This window comes from Augochlora pura, unplaced genomic scaffold (assembly GCF_028453695.1).
Source record: "Augochlora pura isolate Apur16 unplaced genomic scaffold, APUR_v2.2.1 APUR_unplaced_609, whole genome shotgun sequence".
NCBI classification, from domain to species: Eukaryota; Metazoa; Arthropoda; class Insecta; order Hymenoptera; family Halictidae; genus Augochlora; species Augochlora pura.
The window spans coordinates 1-6,178 of record NW_027586624.1 but is presented as its reverse complement, the minus strand read 5'-3'; the positions used below and the strand labels follow the sequence as shown (position 1 = coordinate 6,178).

The window sequence follows — 6,178 nt, the reverse complement described above, 5'->3', positions numbered from 1 at the left end:
GCTGATTCGCCGAGAAAAGTTTCGACCGGTCGGAAACGAGGTTCAATCTGCTCGAATAGCGGCCGGTGCTAGTTACTATCCGCGGCATCGCGTTTAAAGTTTAATTCTTCATCCGGCCGGCCGGTGTTCCCGCGAGATCGGCCAACTACGGAAACTTCGATCCGCGAAATGTTTATTTCCGTCCTCGTTGCCGAAGATTCCAAAACGGGATCTCAGCGTCTCCTAATTGTTGTTCCGGGAAAAGTTTATGCGCCGCAAGTTGAAGTCGTTCACCTTGTGCACTAGCGAATATCAAAATTCCATAAAATCTCTTTAAACTCTTTCAACACATACTCGAAAAATCGATACGAAATAAAGGTTATTTAATATAAAAATTATGTTTTATAATAATTAGTTAGAGCCAATCTCAGCGACACTGCAATGCCGAGCTGACTCCATGACAGAGGTGGAGTAAGCCCCAACGACTCCGTCGGTTCTCAAAAATCAGGCTAATATTCTGACTACCCGATGGGTAGTGTATCAGATATTAAGCTGATAAGAACAGATTTCATTTATTTCAACACATGTTCCCCCGGGCTTACAAGGAAGACCCGGGTGTGCTACGGTTCGACCGCTGATCGCGGGGGCTAAAATAACGAACCATTTACGAAAATACTAAAATATTAACGAAAATACTAAACGAACATTTCAATCCGCTTTTAAACTGCTACCGAAAAATTTTTGATCCGGTCCTCACAAATGACGAATCTATCTTTACAAAGCTAGTCTCTGATCCATTAATTCCTATCGATCAATACCACCCGCCTTCTCATTCCGCATTTATAATCATCCAAATCGATATTCTCACCGAAAAACATTACGTTACTATAATTAAACTTAGTCCAAAAATCGACTTCTTTGGCAATTCATTGAGCCAATTTACAAAGGCAGCAACTCTAGCCATTAAAACACATACTCTGTAATTAATTCATGACACACTCTTATATTATTGTTCCGGACTTCGGGTCCGCAACTTTCGTCCGGTTCCCGTCGCCCCGTTTCACGAGTTCGCGGCATAATTAACACTTTATTCTCACTCTCGTTTATACAATGCAATATATCGGATTATTAAATTCAATATCAAGATCGCTGTCAGTTCGCTGTCAAATCGCAACTGCCAAAGTTCAGCTCGATCGGAAGACCCTGAACCACGTTGCCGTCTTTTATTTCAAGGGAATTCCGAGGCGGCACCGGTCATCCATCCGGTGTTCGTAACATTATGATTTATAATTTATATTATTCGAATGTATTCCGGACTATGTATATATGTAAGGAAATCATCCTAACTTATATTAAATTCACCGCGTAAATAGATCGATAAGTTAGATCTCCAATAGTATTAAGATAATCGAACGAATAGACATGTGACGCCAGTGCGACAATATAAGCCGAAGTAGAAAGAACTGAAATTAAATATAAGAAAGCTAATACAGAAAGATAGTGTGGATAATAACATTGAATGTTGTTTCTTTGTTATTACAGGTAGGATAAATAATTAGTATATAAGTATTATAATAAGTATTATCCTGTTTAAAATAATAAAATCTTTGTTATTACAGAGAAACAATTCTACCTATTATTCACCAGTAATTTATTCACCATTAAATAAATCATTATATATATACAACCTCTATGTAACACAAAAAGGGTTTTACTAGCCCGTTAATAAAGAATAATAATAATAATAATAATAATAAATCGAAGCGACACGTGGAATGAAAGGAGCAAACTCGAGGAACGCAAAGGCGGGAACCAATAACAGCTGGGTGTTTCCTAAAGCCGTAAATAAGTTTGTCACGTGTCGCAGCGTCGATCGGCAACGGAATCGCGGTGGTCCGTGCTCGATCTCGATCTCGATCGACGCGCCCGTAGACGAGGAGGCCCGGCGTTCCCGTCGGTGGAACCATCTCGCGGAGGCTTCCTGACAAGGAAGTGACCGTTCGTTAACGGAAATCGATGGGGACTGGTCGGAAAAAAGGGGTGCCGGGAGCATTCCCGGCGTCTCTACGGGACGAACGGGTGACAAGGGCCCGCGGATTGCGACGGAACAGGGCGATAGGACGGGGGTCACCGGCACGGGACGCTCGCGGCGCGCAATAAACGAGCGGAAACCTGAAACGCCAGGACACGCCGGAAGTATGCGAGTTACGTAGCCGAGGATCGCTCGCATTCACCAGAGACGGCGGCCCCCCCTCCGCTCTCCGGAGAAACTTTCGGGAGGATCTCCTACGAGGCGAATATCAACGTCGCCGCGCGACAGCCTGCCCGAGAGCACTCGTTTAATTTATTTTCTCTTTAAACTGCTGCCACGGCGAGGAGAGCCGCCCGTTAATGGGCGCCGCGAGAACTACTGCTGTTTGCTCGGAAAATATCTGTTCCCGATGCCCGCGCGCGACGAACGCGACGGATAGAGCGCGGGGACGGGGCGGGGGGCGACTTTTCACCCGGCACGATTCAAATGTGCCTCCGACGGCCGCCATCTTTCCGGATCGCTTTTATCGTCGGAAACGAATTTTGGAACCCTTTCGTTCTCCTCCACCTGAACGAGTCGAACTCTTCTATTTTTCCTTCCAACTATCTGTTGGAGATTACGTCTAGTTTTTCCGTCGTTAGTCTTTCTATTGGATAAGAGTACCGCCATCAGCGGTCCCCCGCCTTCCGCCATTTTTCTCGATCGCTCTTATCAATCGGCCTTTTGGGTTTCTTTGACTGTTATCTATCCGAACGATTCGCATTCTTTCATATCTTTTCTTGGATGATTAAAGTCTTTGCTAAATTCGGGAAATGAGTTTTCGTTTCTTCTTTCGAGTTTTCTTTCGACAGCCATTTTATTTTTAGGTCGCCATTAGCAATTCCATGCTCGATGCTCGTCGATTAACACAGAATCTCTTCACCCATTTTCTACCGGTACAAGTCGATCTTTTATATTTTTCCCTCGGAGATTGAATCCTCTGTCACACGCTAGAAATTATTTTCCTTTTTTTCTTTTCTTTTAGCAGCTATATTGTTACAGCCTCCTTACGAGCGCTCCTTCTCCGATTCAGTCATCTTCACGCGTTGCCCTTGTCCCTCGTAGCAGACTTTCGAGCCACCTTAAAAATTGTCAGCCCGTGCAACACGAATTTTTATGTTTTCTCAACTCCCTGCGTTGCCATTAGGTACCAGAGATTAATTCCTCTCACCATTTACCAGTCCTTTTATCGGAACGAATGTCTCGCCATAATCGGTCCTCCGACTCCTCGCCATCTTTCCCCGGTCGCTTTTATCGCTCGGAACAAACTTTTCGGCTTCTCAGCAATTTTCTACTCGGCCAACTGGAACTTCTGCATTTTTTAAACGTTCCGCGGGCACTATAGCCGGGTGCCGGGGATTGGTTTCCATGCTTTCCCTGTTCCTTTTGTCAGGAAATTGGTTCGGAAATTCGAACAAATCCAACGAGACACTGCACGGCGATATATTTCGTTCCATAGAAAAGAGTTTGACTAACTGCCCAGCACTGCTACCAAAATCGATTAATTTATATTTCCTCTTAAAGCCGACAAGATCGCATTTGAGGGAACACTGTACAGTTGTTTTGTTAGTTGAGTGCCGATTTTTATGCGGTATAAAACTCATTTTTCGACAATTGCTATACAATCGGGAGAAATAAAAGTTTCGTTCTTCGTTCAATCGTCATTTCGCTGAATCGAGTGTGATACATCGATGTTTTTAAAATTGATGTCCTTTCATTTTTTATTAAAAATACATAAATCTATTTACCATATAATTAACCTTTTAGATACTACGCGCCACTATAGTGGCTTTCGCGAATGGCTCGTGCTTTACTCAATTGTTTTATTATTTATTAAAGCAAACAATTAAAGTGGAAGTGTGTATATACAATATATTAAGAAAAGAATATATGTTATTAGTACTATATATATAGATATCCGGAAAAAATATATATTAAGAGAAAATCGTAATTTAGTTACGAAAAACTTTATTTGCGCAAAATCCTGCCGTATCTAAAAGGTTAATACTCTAATTGTAACAATTAAATATTATGATTCGGTATATATATGACTTACAGTCCTATGTTTAAGCCGATAATATTCATTCTGTTCGTAAACTAAAAATTAAGATTAAAATAAATAAAAGAAAGGTATATATTGAGATTGATGATAAATCTAAAATAAGTGTGAAGAACGAGGAATCTGAAATTTAAGAAACGAGGCAAAGAAGATCAATATCTATCTACAGTATTAAATAAAATAGCTGAAATTCAGCAGACTTTTCTACGCGCGTGTAATGAAGAACAAATAAATTATGCGAAATTCAATGAACGAGACAGAAATTCTCGTTGTTCGAACTGGAAAAGCGCGAAAGCGTAAAGTTGATCAAGCGCGACCGCGGCGGCGAATTGGACGAATCGACGTGCGTTTAAGTAAATTTCACGGGTGATTGAATGGTCGATCGGTCGGGAAACGAGGTATCGGTGACACGCGCGATGAACAGGTGTCCGCGAGCCCCCGGTTAATAAACTCGAACAATTTCCCCGAGGATACTTCCGCGGATAAGCGTGATATTTGTCGAATTTCTACGCGGATGCGAGAACCGCGCCAACGAAGATCGGCCGGTGAAAGTTTTCTCGTTCGATTATTGTTGAACGAACTGTGTTAAATCGTTCGGTAATTCGTGCATTTCCATTGTCGAATTTTGTAATATAGTTTCGACGAATGATTATATTATTATTAATGATAAATTAATAAGTGATCGGAGCATAGAAAATACAAAGAAATGAACGAAAAAGTAGAGAAATTAGCTGTAAACAGCTGCGATTAATAAAATAAATGAATAATACATTAAAAACATACATGTAACGTTATATGTATTTGTATAAATTATAGACACGTATTAGATTGCAATGAAATTTTTGTAGTCGCTCAGATTTGCATGTTGTAATAATTGGCGTGCGAAATCGTCCTGCGAAATCGAATTTCTTAGAATCAGAAAAACGCAACGAGATAAAAATGAAAATCAGACAATTGACTCCAATCGAATTTTATCGATCGTTTATCAAGTATCGCGGTTCGCCATCGAATCGGTAGTACCGACGCACGCTTGAGCAAATAAACGGATTCAACGATCTCCGATAAACGTGCCCTCCCGGCTTTCAATGCCAACGCGCTCTCCGAATTTTAATAAAACCGAAACAAAAAGTCAGCCGAGCTCGGTAATTCTAGTGTTATTATTATTATTCCGCGGTGGTCGGACTCCGTTTTCCAATAACTTTGCGCCCGTATCGTCGATGTTTTTACCGGATTTTCACGCGAATTCCCACGCACCGCGGCGATGTACTTTATAAAAATTTTCGCGAGCGTTCCCGCGTGCCCGCGAATTAATTGTTAATAACTCGGTTGAATGGAAGTGGCAAGAACAACGGGGTCGCGCCCGGGGTTGGCCGAAACGTAATTCGGACGCGCATTAAATGATGATTGCGATTTAATTGTTAATTCCGTTACAAGTTACTTCCACTAACTGTTAATTACTCGCCGCGACTCCGTGCCACCTACGCGGCGGATTTTCGAGCATCTGCGCGCAGGTGCGCGGCGATAATTAAAAAACAAATGTCGAAATGAACGTTTAATTCGCGAGATTCGTCTGCGAGCTGTCCGCGACTTTGACACGCGACGCTTTCGCGAACGCGTTGCAAACCGGAAATATTTCGTTAAAGCGTTTATAATAATATGGTAGTAGATATTACTTGGCAAGTATTAACCACTTAGCTGCGTCGATATATTTTGAAGATAAATATTGTTACGCGTTTTATCAATTACACCGAGTGTAGTCTTTTTGATAATTATTCTAAAATTATTCTAAAGCGTACGAAATTTATGAATATGTCGCCATAAGCATTTTGCAATAAATCGTAGAAGAATTGTATTTATTATAAAATATAAAATTGCTATTTGCCTATGACGTGTATATACGTCGTACGCAGCTAACAGGTTAATATTACTTATTACGTATTACTTAGCGAGTATTACTTAATATTGTTACGGCGGTTGATCATGTGGAGTCGCCGTAATGAAGAAATACTTCACAGTGAACAACCCCTAAGGAAATAGAAGAAGTTCGGGGTTGTCACGGAGTCGTTGAA

At 41.3% G+C, this 6,178-nt stretch overlaps 1 non-coding gene across 1 annotated transcript; it reads right to left on the bottom strand.

Moving 5' to 3' along the window:
* Positions 1-390: 390 nt before the first annotated feature.
* Positions 391-588, bottom strand: LOC144477999 (U2 spliceosomal RNA). Its single transcript, XR_013495300.1, has one exon. It is a non-coding gene; the product is annotated as a U2 spliceosomal RNA (small nuclear RNA).
* Between the last annotated feature and the right edge of the window lie 5,590 nt (positions 589-6,178).